Source organism: Halichoerus grypus, chromosome 4 (genome assembly GCF_964656455.1).
Source record: "Halichoerus grypus chromosome 4, mHalGry1.hap1.1, whole genome shotgun sequence".
NCBI lineage: Eukaryota > Metazoa > Chordata > Mammalia > Carnivora > Phocidae > Halichoerus > Halichoerus grypus.
The window spans coordinates 26,970,072-26,985,888 of record NC_135715.1 but is presented as its reverse complement, the minus strand read 5'-3'; the positions used below and the strand labels follow the sequence as shown (position 1 = coordinate 26,985,888).

General features: G+C 36.3%; 1 long non-coding RNA gene across 2 annotated transcripts in view; it reads right to left on the bottom strand.

Annotated features, from left to right (window-relative positions):
- The window catches only part of LOC118522981 (uncharacterized), a 567,305-nt gene that overhangs the window by 283,911 nt on the left and 267,577 nt on the right, over positions 1–15,817 (bottom strand). For both annotated transcript variants that reach the window (XR_013446910.1, XR_013446909.1), the window contains exon 5: positions 11,692–11,922. This is a non-coding gene — a long non-coding RNA (uncharacterized LOC118522981). The remainder of the gene's footprint in view (positions 1–11,691; positions 11,923–15,817) is intronic.

The following is a 15,817-nucleotide window of genomic DNA, read 5'->3' as shown; positions in this document are numbered from 1 at the left end:
GATTGAATATGTTATCGATGAAATTATGTAAGTAAAAATGCTTACGTGAGTGCTTGATATAATTGATGCTAAATAAATATTGGCAATTATTACCACTAGCTGGGTCCTCGCTGAATCCTCAGTGCCTATCCTTTCCTCCAGGCCAGTCTCACTGGATTCCTGCTTAAAACGGTGAGTTAATCTAGCAGTAGTGTACTATTCATTTGAGAACATAGAGAAGAGGGAAACACATTTAAGACAAATAACCCCTAAATCTAAACACAGGGATTTTAGTCTGGCTTATTCTTACATACACCCTAAGCAGTGTCAAACTTAGTTTCACTCCCCAAAACTTATTTTCACTCCCCACACTTATTTTCACTCCCCAAAATGGCACTAGAGGAACATCTGGCTCTTGAGTAGGACATTTGTGTCTGTGACACTGACTTTCTGGCCTATCATAATTGATTTCAGCTACAAATAAACTAAATATTATTTAAAGCAATATGCTGTGACTTGGGGATCATCAAAAGTAAAATGAATTAAATATGGAATCAAGTCCACAAAGTTAAAAATAAAAAGGATATTATTTTTACATGGCAGCAGTTTAAGTTCTACTGCACAATTCAGAAGCAAAAAATATGTTTTAACAGAAGGAAAGGGTGCCCTCTAGTGTTTTAATTAAAGATGAACAATTAAGCTCATTTGAATTTATATCTATATACATATATATATTAGGTTCTCCACTGTGTATATACACATAATATATGTATATATATTAGGTTCTCAACTGAAAATAATATTATATGGAGTATAAATCAAGAAAATAAAGTAAGCAGGGCTATTAGTATAAGGTGTTAGGAAAATACACGGTGTTTCTGATTCAATTTTTTTGACATTAAGCACAGAAAGGATTGGATGAAACATTAGATTCATTTATGCTGATTTCCTCTTCTGTTACCTAATAAAACACAGCTCCTCTGCCTCTGAGGTCTGCCCCAAGTTTGGGATTGCTACACGTTTCTGAATACTACTACAAATGTCAGTGTAAAAAATTACATAGACACATTTTTATCACGGAAATGTTGATTGCACATTACTACATTTTCCTTAAATGGGCTGCTTCCATAAAGTGATAATGTTAGCCTCATTAGATCAAAACTTCATGTAAATGACGTAAAAATGTTCCATTAAACGTGGTCAGGATTTCTCTCTCTCATTTCTATTAGAATAAAGAGTAAGATACTGTATTGTCAATTTCCCCCCTCATTTGGATACATTTTTTCCATGGCTTACTCAAGAGAGATTTACACAGGAGAGTAGCTGTGCAACGGTCTCCCCCATCTCCCTCACAGCGCGGGGGCTAAGGTGCTGTGCACATTAGAAGATGAGCCGTAAAACACAGATTATTTGCCATGTGATTTTTTAGCTCTCCGTGATCCTCTGCTATGTGCTGACCTGTGTCCCTGAAAATTCGTGAGTTGAACTCTTAATCCCTTACTACCTCCCAGTGTGACTGTATTTGGAGAGAAGACCTTCAAAGAAGTACTTAATGCTAAATGAGATCTTTGGGACGAGCCCTATCTCAATATGACTGGTGTCTTTATAAGAAGAGGAGATTAGGACACAGACATGCGGAAGGAAAGCCGCGTGAGGTCACAGGAGGAGGCCACGCACAAACCGAAGAGAGATGCTCCAGAAGAAACCAACCTTGCCAACACCTTTATCTCAGACTTCCAGGCCCCAGAATGGTGGGGAAATACATAACTGTTATTTAAACCACTCAATCCTCGGGACTTTGTTACGGCAGCCCTAGGAAAATAATACATCCTGATGCTTTTTTTCTCCACTATGTAGAAATTTGAAATTTATTTTTTCAGAAAACATTACTTTCAAATAATTTTTGTGCTCCAGTAAAGGAAACTTAAAAATAAATGGTGATAAAGCACAACAGATGCTAAAAACATATCAGCAATCTTTTTTATCAGCTGGGCCTCTGGCTGTGCTTTATCTCCACCATGATAGTGTCCTCACTGTGTCCTCTTTTCTCCTCCTTTGGCCCAGGCCAGCCGCACGGCCCCCTCCCTCTCAACAAATGAGTGGCTCCATCTGGCAGCAGAGGACAGAGAGCACAGGGAGTCTCCACCTTCAGCCACTGTAATCCTCATCACATACAGTTCTCTCAATAGAGCTCAGGGTGCAGAAATTATAACTCACATCTCACCTGAACTTATATTTGTAATCATGGTTCTAGGGGAACTAGCCAAAACTAAACCAGAAAACAATGTATTCTCACACCAGTCATTTAACATTTAAAAATAACTGTGATTTGGGGTGCCTGGGTGGCTCAGTCATTAAGCCTTTGGCTCAGGTCATGATCCCAAGGTCCTGGGATCAAGCCCCACATCAGGGCTCCCTGCTCAGCGGAGCCTGCTTCTCCCTCTCCCACTCGCCCTGCTTGTGTTCCCTCTCTCGCTGTGTCTCTCTGTGTGTCAAATAAATAAATAAATAAATAAATAAATAAATAAATCTTTTAAAAAAATTAAATAACTGTGATTAAGTTGATAATAATTTGGAGAATCTTTCACTGAGTTTTGACTGTTACTTTTAACAAGACAGAAATGTCTCCAATAGATTGAGATATCTAATCTACTTTCCCACATTAGTATTTTAAAACACATTCTATTAGACTGTATAGAAAATAAAAGGACATAATATTCTTGCGTTTATTCTTCTGTTCATTTGTCATCTTTTTAAAAGAGAATTACTGAGCACCTATTGTTGATCTTATATTGTAATACAAAGATGGATAAGGCACTCTTGATCGATTGGTCTTAAAGAGAAGCAAAGGAAGCAGTGCCTGGTTATGTAAGTCTTTCACATAAAATGTGATGCGCATGCGTGCACGTGTGTGTGTGTGTGTGTGTGTGTGTGTGTACATGCGTGCCTATTTCCTAGGGCTGCTGTGACCATCATACAAGTTAACGTGTGTAAGAGTAACCTAACACAAATTAAGTGCTTAATAAACTGAGAAAGTGGTATGACCTGTATCAGCCCCAGTTTCTGCATCTGTAAAATGAGACAAAAATACATGTACTTCACAGAGCTGTTGTCAGGATTGAATAAGATAATGAATGTAAAGCAAGATTTAATTCTTTTTCATGGCTGACTAATATTCCTGTGTGTGTGTGTGTGTGTGTGTGTGTGTGTGTGTGTGTGTGTGTGACATCTTCTTTATCTGTTCATCTTTCGATGGACATCTTGGTTCTTTCTGCAGTTTGGCTATTGTGGACATTGCTGCTATAAACATTGGGGTGCAGGTGCCCCTCTGGAGCCCTACATTTGTATCTCTGGGGTAAAGTCCTAGTACTGCAATTGCTGGGTCAGAGGGAAGCTCCATTTTCAACATTTGAGGAACCTCCATACTGTTTTCCAGAGTGGCTGCACCAGCTTGCATTCCCACCAACAGCGTAGGAGGGTTCCCCTTTCTCCGCATCCCCGCCAACATCTGTCGTTTCCTGACTTGTTAATTTTAGCCAACGAAATGCTATTTTTGACAGGAAAATTTCTTTCTCTTTCTTGAGGTCATCAGTTTAAATGCTCAATTGGCAGGCTCATTATCCTTTTATGAATAAAACTACTACACAAATGCAAGAATATTTTACTCAATGACATTCTGTAGTAAGAATTGTCAGGTATATTACTGAAAGACAGATTATAATCACTACTAAATTTATACTTGACCTACAAAAATCTCAAGGAACTTTTCAAATAACAATTGATAAATCCATGCTAGGTTGTTGGGAAACAACTACTTCTGAAGTATATTACATCAGCCGTCACTATTACAGATTTTTCTTTTTGTGTATATAATGAAGATTATGTAAAAAAAAAAAAAAGTCAGAAAAATTGGAAACCAAAACACGAACTACTAATCACGAAATTGTTTTTACCTTAAAAGTCTCCCCAAATAAGATAAAAACCCTCATAAAATGTAAATAGATTCATTTCACATTAGCATATATGACTGGATTAAATGGACTGCTTTTTTCAAAATTAGGCATCTTCTGGCTAGTGCTGCAGTCTGTGTGTTGGTAAATGAGAGTAAATAACATTTTTATTTGGCACATCTAATGGTTAAAATGCTGGGAAGATTTTTGTATTCATTGTGCTTTATAGTCTTCATGCAAAGCTTTTAAGGTTAACATTTACTCCATAGTTCATCACTGCAGAATTGGTAATGGGGCATCCAAGAAATTACAGCTTTTATACTTCTAATTGTTTTCACCATACTTCCTCACTATTTGCTTGTATTTTGAACAATACTCTCCATGAATGGAAAAGATGTATGGTTTTCATAAATGTTTACATATTTAATCTGGGAACAGAGTTTTAGAAGGACAGAAGGAATGTCATGGCAATTAGAGCTTCTGGCGTGCAAATACTGTTGTTGCTCTTCTAACCCCTTTTATTTAACATCTGCAAGCCTTCTGAGACTGATTTTATCTTCCAGTTCCCATTAAAATACAAACAAACAAAAATAGCCCTCGTATGACTTGTCTTGAATATGTCAACCCCATTTCTAGAAAAAGACGACTCTAGAAAATGATGACTCCAGCTCCTTGGAGTTTTATTTGTCTCATAAAAGTACTAATCTGCTTCATAACTCAAGTCATATGTTGAAAAAATTTTTTAATGTAGTGTTTGTTTGTTTTTTAAATCTAATGAGAATGATTTTCAAAGTACCCATGCCTTACCATTACAGCATTTACCAGTCTATTAAAAAAAGACATGCATATATTAACACTGTATCAAGTCAAGGAGAAGTAAGAATTAGGTATGCAAATCCCATTGAAAATGGTATTCCAATTCATTACCATGTGGGGTAAAACAAGCACTATATAGCGCTTTAGGTCAGGAGGTGGGAAATGATGGCACAGGAACCAAATCTAGGCCTCCTGTTTTTGTAAACAGTGTTACTGAAACACTGTCAACTTCATTTCCATATCGTCTATGGCCATTTTTGCACGACAACAGTAGAAATGAACAGTTGCAACAGAGCCTGTGGCTTTCAAAGTCTGAAATACTTAAGCTGCCGAAACTTTACAGAGAAAAACAAATTGCTAACCTCTGCTCTAGAGTTCCAAAGACCTCATAGAAAGCTTGAACACTGTTGCTGGGGCACATATTCCTAAAGAATGTTTACTTTGGGAAGAATATGAAAGATCTCTGAAATTACATGAAGGAAAATTTTTGTTTGTTTTTGTTTCCTGGTCTTCACCTCACAGCTATATGGCTAGAAAATCTTATCAAGAAAACAAGCTGTCAAATGATGAAGAATTATTGATTCAGATATAAAGCTGCCAGTTATGATGTGCACTCAAGTTGGTTATATAACTTCTCCAAACTTCAATTTTATTATCCAATGGAAGAAAAATATTATCTAATTCATAAGGTAGTTCTGAGTATTAAATAAGCAAATGCATACAAAGTACTTAGCATGGGTTCCAGCAAAGGGTAAAAACTCACTAAATAGTAAATACTTGACTATACTGAGGGCTAATTCCGTGGTCTCTGAAAGAGGAAGAGGAATGTTAGTGTTCACATTCATTAGTAGCGTTTGCATACTAACACAACAGACTTTGAACATTTTTCATATGCCAGGCACTTTGCAATGTGCTACAAAGATATTTATTAAATATACACCTTCTTAAGATACCTCAGTATAGGGGCGCCTGGGTGGCTCAGTCGGTTGGGCGTCTGCCTTCGGCTCGGGTCATGATCCCAGGGTCCTGGGATGGAGCCCCGTCAGGCTCCCTGCTCAGCGGGGATTCTGCTTCTCTGTCTCTCCCTCTCCCTCTGCCCCTCCCTCTGCTCATGATCTCTCTCTCTAGTAAAAAAAATAAAATCTTAAAAAAAAGAAAAAAGATACCTCATTAAAGTTATTTATTTCTCTCTATATTCCTCTCTGTTCAATTTGGAGATGACTTTGTTAGACAAGGGGTCATCCTGATTATTTTTTTCTGATGAGTTTAATGATATTAAATAAAATTTTCCCTAGTACTGAATTTTCAAAATAAATCCCTAGAGGGATGCCTGGGTGGCTTATGGTTACGTGTCTGCCTTCAGCTGGGGTCATGATCCCAGGACTCTGGGATCAAGTCCCACATTGGGCTCCTTGCTCTCTCTCTCAAATAAATAAAATCTTAAAAAATTAAAAAAAAAAATCCCTAGAGATCCATGTAGAGCTTTAAAAGTTATATTCCCTTAATGACTCACCACATAAAATCAGTCTATTTGCTTACAGTGGAGGAAAGCGTAATCTTGTAGGTTTCCCACTTTCCTCTCCTTGCCTGTGTCAACTGACTCCTTTCTTTCCAGAGCAGAGGTTCTTAAATAAAATTATCAGGCATCTCAACCTGGTCGATTTATTTTTTTTCTTTCATCTGATCTAATTATAAGTATTTGTTTAAATTTAAAATGTCCAAATTTGGAAGAGCAGCAGCAGATATTTTTGAGCAGATATTTAAACGGTAGTATATACATTTTTTAAAAAATAATGGGACTAAAACATTTCCTTCTCTTTTAATGATAAACTTAATAATATTATGAAAATAAAAATGTACCACTTAATAGGTCATTGGGAACCACACTATGGATACACTGGACTCCATCTAGTAATATCATTTGAGTTTTAATGTACCAGCTACATTAAAATGTAAACATTGTAAGCCAAGGTTTAAGTTAGAGTATACATTTCCAAAAATATTTAAAAAGTCAAAGTGCAAAGAAATGAAACATTTTTCTTAATATAGATAAAATATATGTCTAAGAATTTTTTTTAAATGCTGCTTAATCATACTGGTATAACATTTATACCTGACTATTGCACTTTCTTAAAATATTGTTATAAAATTATTTTAAAAGTTGGGAAATGGTAATTCATAGTTACTTAGTATTTGTTAGTATTTGTGAAATAAGTATATTTGGTTGAAGAAGTAAATACATTAAATTACTGAAAACCATTATTCATGCCTCCCAAAAGCCTCCCATGGATACAGTTATTACTGTATCCATGAAGCTTTCACCCAAAAGGACATAGTTTTTTTGAGTGAAGTGATGCCAAAATTCAAGTCCATGACTTCTCCACAAATGACTATTGACAGTGTCTCTGCATATTTGTAACTATAACCAGTATCCTATATATCTCCCATCAGAACAAACCTTTATTTACTCTTTCATGTTGGTATTTGTCTACACATTATAAAGTGGTTCTCATTACCTAGGATATTTTACTTCATTTCCAAATAGTGCTGAGCACACTAGATGCATGAATGCCCTTCTTAAACTGACCTCTATGCCATCAGTACTGTCATTCTTCTTCTTTTTCCTCACTTATTTTTCTTAAGCTTCAAACAGGCTAAACTAATTCTGCTTTCCCAAACAGCCCATGCTCTGTCGTATACTCATGTATTTACAAACAGAACTCATCCCCATCTGTTTTGTGTGCTACTGATCCTCCAAGACACTGATGTATCTCCTTGGGGAGGTTTCACCCACCATCAATTTTTTCTTCATCTGCTTCATTAAAAAAGTATAAGTTAAGGACCTCATACAGAGTTAGTATAATATGGGCTCCATGTATAAATACACCCACTCTATCTGATTCTCACCCCATACTCTGTCCTCTGTACTTTTAGTATTCCATGAAGCACTATGAAATTCTATGTTTCCCCATAATCATCACCAGACTTTTAATTCCCAGAAGGCAAATTGTCTGATTTGCTTGCTCGACAATTTCGTACAAGAGCAAGTAAATATATTTAGAATAAAAATAATGACAAAACTTAAAGAGGGGAAAATGCTACATTGATAAACAGCAAAAAAGATACTATAAGAAACCTATCTTTAACAACTTCGTTGAATTAAATTTCTATGAAATAAAATTACCTTTTTTTTTTTTTAAATTTGAGAGAGAGAGAGAGAGAGCACAAGCAGTGGGAAGGAGCAGAGTGAGAGAGAGAAGCAGACTCCCCGCTGAGCAGGGAGCCACACACACAAGGGCTCGATCCCAGGACCCTGAGATCATGACTGAGCTGAAGGCAGACACTTAACTGACTGAGCCATTCAGGCACACTTAAAATCACCCTTTTTAAGTATACAGTTTGGTGAGTTTTGACAAATGTGTGTGTTCCTATCATCACCACCACAATCAAGATTTCAAACATTTCTATCATCTCAAAAAATCCCTTATGTCCCTCTGTAGTCAATCCCGATCCCTCTCTTGACTCCAGACAAATACTAAAATGTTTAATGTCACTGTAGTTGGCTTTCTCTAGAATTTCACAGCAAGGAGAATACACAGTATATAGCCTATTGTGCTTGGAACCTCTTACTTAGTGTAATGTTCTTGGGATTCACTCATTTTGTTGTATTAGTAGTCTGTTTCTTTTAATTGCTGACTAATATTCCATTGTATGGGTATATCAAAGTTTGTCCACTCACCAGTTAATGGACATTTAGGCTGTTTCCATTTTTTGGCAGTTACAAATAATGTTGCTATAAACGGAGCATACCAGTCTTGGTGCAGACATATGTTTTCATTTCTCTTGAACAGACACATAGGAGAGGAATTACTGCTTCTGTGGTAAGTATATATTTTGCTTTTTAAGAAACTATCAAATGTTTTTTTTCCCCCAAAGTGGCTGTACTCTTTTATATTCCTAGTAACAATACATGAGAGTTCTAGTTCCTATTTATCAATGTCAATACTTAGTATTGTGAACGTGTGGATTTCGCAGTTTTAATCTCCATTTTCCTGAAGACTAATGATGTTTGACCTCTTTTAATGTGCTTATTGGTTATTCATACATCTCCATTTGTGAAGTGTACCTTTGCTCTTTTAAAATTACACTTCTTTTTTTTTAAGATTTTATTTATTTATTTGACAGAGAGAGACACAGCGAGAGAGGGAACACAAGCAGGGGGAGTGGGAGAGGGAGAAGCAGGCTTCCCGCGGAGCAGGGAGCCCGATGTGGGGCTCGATCCCAGGACCCTGGGATCATGACCTGAGCCAAAGGCAGATGCTTAACGACTGAGCCACCCAGGCACCCCTAAAATTACACTGTCTTACTATTCATTGGCAATGGTCCTTTATATATTCTGGAAACATGTTCCTTGGCAGATACATGTTTTGCCAGTATTTTCTCTTATCCTTGTCATTTCATTAATAATGACTTTAGAAGGACAAAAGATCTTAATTTTGATGAATTGCAACTTAGTATTTTATTAAATGAAATATATTTGCCTCACCTAATGACACAAAGATTTCTCTGTAAATTCTTCTAGAGGTTTTATATTTGTGGCATTTCTGATTACAATTATGATCCATTTCAAACTAATTTTTGTGATGCATGAGGCTGAGTCTAGGTTCATTTATTCCCTTAAGGATATCCAGTGGTTCCAGAACCATTTGCTGAATACTATCCTTTCCCCACTGAATTATCTTGGCATCTTTGCAAAAAAACAGTTGACCATAAAATGTGGGTATACATATATATTTACTTTCAGTCATGTTCCATTAATTTATATTTGTGCCTTATGTCAATACCACACTGTTTTGATTATCCTAGTTTTATGGTAAGTCATGAAGCCAGGTAATAAGGGTCTTAAACTCTTTTCTTTAAAAAAAAAATTATTTAGGCTATTCTAGGCCCCTTAAAATTTTTGTGTTACAACCTAATTCTTCCTAAAAATAATTTTTAAATGGTCTAAATTAGAGAATAGCTATCGGTCATTCCTAATTTCATATAAAAACGGGGCCCCCAACAACCTGTCACATCACTATCAAGTTCATGGATTCTTGTCGGCTTATTTCCCAAATTCCAGCTTCCACAAAGAAGAAAAAGCTTGGCATTTAACCCAGGGGAAAGCTAATAGCATTACTTTCATTAGCTAACACGTTTATTTCTAATTTTCCCTTGAAATGTGTCTTGAGAAGGAATTTGGTACTGTGTCTGAAACCAGGGAAGTGACCTATGGCTTCCTGGGAATGACTACACTTCATGCAACTCGGGACACTGACGCCACAGCTTCTGCCTAATTCACATCCCTGACTGCCCTGCTTATTTACCTTCCCAGGAATCTTTAGAGACATGCTGCTTCCCAGACAAAATTAGAACGAATGCCTTAATAAATGTTTGATTTGTGAAATTTTATGTAAAAATATTTTATAACATTAATTACTTTAGAGATATTATAACCATACAAATGCCACATTGGAAATCATGGTAACTATACTTAGGGATATTAATTTTTAAATAAGAGCCATGTTTTGTACATCTGCGTGTGCTTGACAATGTCCTGCCTTTTTTTGCAGTTTAATAAATGCAGAGATAGTATTAAGATTTCTCCATGAAGTTCTACATGATTATAATTTATGTAAAAGTAGCTGATAATTATTTTAATGTTTTTTATTAATAAAATTATTATGTTCCTTGTAGAACTAAAAATACAAAAACATTAGGCAATTAACATAACCCCAAATTCCATACATAGGAGCATGTTGCTTAAGAAATCACTAAGTATTTTAAAAATGTGATGTGAATGGGGGCGCCTGGGTGGCTCAGACGGTTAAGCGTCTGCCTTTGGCTCAGGTCATGATCCCAGCGTCCTGGGATCAAGCCACACATCGGGCTCCCTGCTGCGGGCTCCCTGCAGGGAGCCTGCTTCTCCCTCTCCCTCTGCCTGCTGCTCCCCCTGCTTGTGCTCTCTCTCTGTCAAACAAAAAATAAAAAATCTTTTAAAAAAATGTGATATGAATGATTCGTCAGTTTTCCATATATCTATGTAATACAAATGATTTAAGATATTTTTGGAGGTCTAAATAGCTTTCAAAATCTTGACTGTTACAATCAATTATTCCTCATAAATGTTTCTTTGCAACACTTACTGTTATTTTAAGGTGAAATCCTGATACAAAGACTGCTAGGTCAAAGGGTATAAACATTTTTACAGGCTTTTATATATATTTCCTAATTAACTTCCAGAGGGTTTTACCAGTTTACTCTTCCTTCAGGCAATATGAGTATTACCTTTTTTCCAAGGTGGGTGGTCTTATTGTTCTTTAGTCTTTGGAACTGAATGTGTGTTTAGCTTGTAGTTTCTGCATATCCAAGTGTGTATTGTTCCTGTCAACGTCCATACTAAATTTAGAGTGCAGCATATTTTTGAACATACAAAAGTTTGGCAAACATTTCTTTTGAGGAGATAGATAGATAGACAGATAGATTTTTTTTTTTTCGTGGAAATAGCCCAAAGTCAATCTTAGCTAAAACTGGTGAATGACTTAGTGATTTTTCTAAGTAACACTGGAAGACAACTGATTTTTAAATATGACTTATAAATGGGATTTAAAGTAAATTCCCAAAGAGGACTTGTATAGCTTCCAAGCTTCACTTGGAAGGAGGGGTTATATATAGTATGTGTTAGCTAAAAAAGCCAGGTTTATAATTTTACAATTCTTTAATTTTTTTTGACATATTTGAGTTTGTATCTATTACTTTTTCATCTGTTCTATTTAATCTCTCTTTTCATCCTTTCTTTCTTTCTTTACATTTTTTTCATTTAATATTTTTCTCCTCTTAGTTTAGAATAATGCACAATATTTCCAGCTCGGATGGTTATCTCAGCAATTACAATATTCATACTTACGGTAGGATGAGGCTGAGGAGCAAGATGGTCTGACACTGGTCACCAGCACATGTACTGATATTAGAGGTTTCTCTGGTCAATAGCGTGCTACATGGAATCTCCGGCAAATTGCAAAAGGAGAGTTTCAGAGAAGACCCCTTGGGATTTGGAGTAAGGCCATTCATTCCTTTACTGGAGGAAAACTCTCAGTTTGCAAAGCAGCTCCTGTCATGCTACTGGCTCCCAACAGTTCTGTATGACAACGGGACACCGTAAGAACCGAGTACTTATCAACATGAGCTTTCCTTCACAAAATGGTTGTTATTAGATTTGTTATGTCACAAGTTCTAGCAGGTCCAATAACATTGTAAAATAAAAATGGTACATTCAAAATTAGGCCCAAGTATGCATAAAAACATGAGTAAATTATGAACAGGTAGCCCCTTTCCTCAACTGATAACTAGGGGCTCATAAGGTATTCCCAAAAATTAACTGACAGTAGAAAAGGTCTCATCCAGGTCAGGGTCAGAGATGAGTTAGCTTGATATATCAGAGGTAGCCAGAAATGGAATCTTGCTCCATTGTATCTCCACTCGCATAGCTCCAAAGAAGTGCTACGAAGGGAAATCTTCCGTGTAGAAAGATGTTTGAAATAGTTGGTTTTCCTTGCATTCTTTGGGATATAGAGAGAATTTCAAATTTACTCTTACAATTGTGATATCTTTGTGGTCTCCGATTTATATGAGAATCGTATCTAATAGAGTTTTAACCTAGATATTCCAGAAGTTTGTTCTCGCCTTTTTTAGCAAATACCCCTCAGACAAAAAGTGGCTACAGGACTCAACTTACTATTTTGGGATTCCAGACTTCACTTGTTCCCTAGCCTAGTGATAGTTATCTCAAGTGAGGACAGTCTTCCACGGGTGCTCTGACTCTGTGAAATTTAGCCTAATTCCAGGTAGTGTCAGAAGTCAGTATACCCCATAATCTATACTTTCCCTGTGTAAAAATCACTGACATTTTGTTTCTTGTATACTCATAATATACTCAGATCTAGGAAAAAAAATTTTAAAAATATTTATTTTTCAGATGTGATGTTTAAACAGTCTTACCCCAAAAAATAAATAAAAAATAAACAGTCTCACCCTAATATGATTATTTTTAATCTAATAAAGAAGAAATGGGGGCTATCAAAATAATTTACTTTCAGTTATCATTTTCCTATAAAATTATTTTATATGTATTTTTAAATTTATTGTAATTTGTAAAATCTAGAATTCTTTCTTCTTATGAGATATTTTATAGTTTTCTATAAAGATTGATTCCATAAGAACGCATCATCTTGCCATGTTTAAGGGAGATTTTATTATATGCTTTGTCTACCCTTTGTTGCATCACTTAAATGGGAGAGTATTAGTAAAGGACTTGAGACTTTTTTTAAGGGTGAAGATACGAAGGTTCAACAAGGGTGCTCTTTAAGTAACATGCAGCCAGAGTTGAAATAAAGCAAAGAACTTCAATAAGGACATGATATATATAATAGTACTATTTTAAAAGGACAAAGGAATGGTCCCTATTAGCCCGAGGTAATTCTGTACAGCTATTACAATTCATACATTATTGGTTACATTTAAAACTCTGAAATATTTTGAAGAAATGTAACATTTTCACAAACTATGATAATATAAGAATTCTCACTCTAATAAAATGTACCATTAAAACACACAATTATATAAGTTATTTCATTTTTGGAAAGATAAGATATATCTCTGAGATACTTCCAAGAGATGTTTGCCAAAGTCATGCTATGACATTTTGTGAAACACGTGGGTAAGTATTTATTGTAAGGGAAATTCCAATTAAATCATGATTTCTAATGTTCAAGCACTATTGTCACTAATCAAAAGAAAGTAAGATCATATGCTATATTTGATAAACTAGCATAATAGCATATGACTTTCCAAGTACTTCCTTGTGCTATGTTTTTTTAAAAGTGCATCAAATTTGGCAATTTATTATAATGAATTTTTTGGTTGCTTATTACAGGAAAGGTATTTTTTAGGTATTTTTCTTGTTGAGATTGATCAGAGTTAGAAAAATTGGATAGGGAAAAACTGATAATTCATGTTGCTCTTCTCTGAAGCCTTTCAGGTTAATTGAGGGTAATTAGAAAGAAGTTATAGATATTTTAGAAGATCACTATGGCTCTAAAAGGATGGAATAGGATGGAAGAACTGAGAACAAGGAGGCATGTAAGGAGGCACTGATTTGGTTCAGGTGGCAGGAGACAGTGACTTGGACAAGGAGGGGAGTATAGAATGGAAACAAGTGGATGGATTAAATATATTTTTTTCAGTTTAAGATGGAACTTATTAATGAATTAAACTGGTAAGGGAGGTGGAGGTAAAGATAAAAATTTGGAATAATTACTATTTTTTGGCCTAATATTTAAAAAAGTGTTATATAATTATTGGGATGACAAATTGGGGAAATAGTTTTGCTAAGGAGGAAACCAAATATTTTCCCCTGGATATGTGAAGTGTTAGATACAGAATGGTTATTTAAGTCGCTATGTCAAGAAAGTCCTAGACACATCTGCTGCTTACATTATGAATCAGACCTGGCTGCAGAAATGTGTGAGTTGTCAGTGTGCAGATGTTATGCAAAGCTAAGTTGTTCTCATATAGGGAAGGAATGCAGATAGGCAGTTAGGGTTATGAATGAACTTCAGGGCACTAGAATTCATAAATGAGTGGAAAAAGCAGCAAAGGAGACTAAGAAGAGGACAATACATCAGAGAGAAGCCCAGAGGACAGGGTATCGGAAAAGAAACAGCACAAGTTTAAAATGTAAGAAGTCATCAACTGATTTAGAAAATGCCTGAGATGAGAATAAAGAAGTGGTTGATTATACCCAAATCATCAACCAATACTCTCAACTCAACATTCAAAATACAGCCAGATCTGATTACTTCTTATCGCCTTTGCTCCTATTACCAGCCCCCCAATTCATACCACCATCATCTCGACTCTGATACATTGTGATAGCTTCTATGATGGTTAATTTTATGTGTAAATTTGGTTAGGCTGTAGTTTCCAGCTATCTGGTCAAACACCAGTCTGGATGTTGCTGTGAGGGTGTTTTAGTTGTGATTAACACAATCAGTAGACTTTGAGTAAAGCAGATTACCATCCATAATGTGTATGGGTCTCTCCAATTAGCTGGAGGCCTTAAAAGGGAACACTGAGGTTCTTGAAGAAACAATTCTACTTAAACCCTGCGACACAGAGACCTTGCCTGGGCTTGCCCTACAGATTTCAGACTTCCCAGCCCCAGAAAGAGTGTGGGCTAATTCTAAAATCTCTCTCTCTCTCTCCAAACACACACACACACACACACACACACACACACACACACACACACGCGCGCGCGCGCGGCATTCTGCTTCTGTGGAGAACCCCAACTAATATACTTCTTAAGTGATTTCCCTGTTTTCAGACATGTTTCTCTAGATACTGTCTTCCACATATCAGTCACAGTAACACTTTTAAAACTTAAGTTTGATTTATCACTTCTCAGCTTTCTATGGCTTTCAGCAGCTTCCTATTTTAGTCAAATTAAAATCCAAAGCTGCGGGGTCTGGGTGGCTCAGATGGTTCAGAGTCCGACTCTTGGTTTCAGCTCAGGTCATGATCTCATGAGTCATGGGATTGAGCTCCCCCACTCCCTGTGCCAGGCTTGTAGCTCAGAACCGAGTGTGCTTGGAAGATTCTCTCCCTCTGCCCCTCCCCCTGGTCACATGCGTGCACACTCTCTCTCTCTCTCTCTCTAAAGTAAATAAGTAAATCTTTGAAAAAGAAAATCCAAAGCCATTGCCATGTCCTAAAAGGCCATATGCACATAACACCTGACTTCTCCATAACACCTCTGGCCACATTTCCTACCATTCAACGTCTGGACAAATCTACTTCAGTCACACTCCCCTATTCATGTACGCATATTCCCATCTCAGAGCCTTTTTACTTCTTTGTTTTATATGGGACATTTGTCCCCAGGTAGCCCCATAACTGACTCTCTTGTTTCTCAAGGTCTTCAGGTCTTTTCTTGATGGCTCGTTCTCAATGACAAAGAATCTCATTTTCTCAAT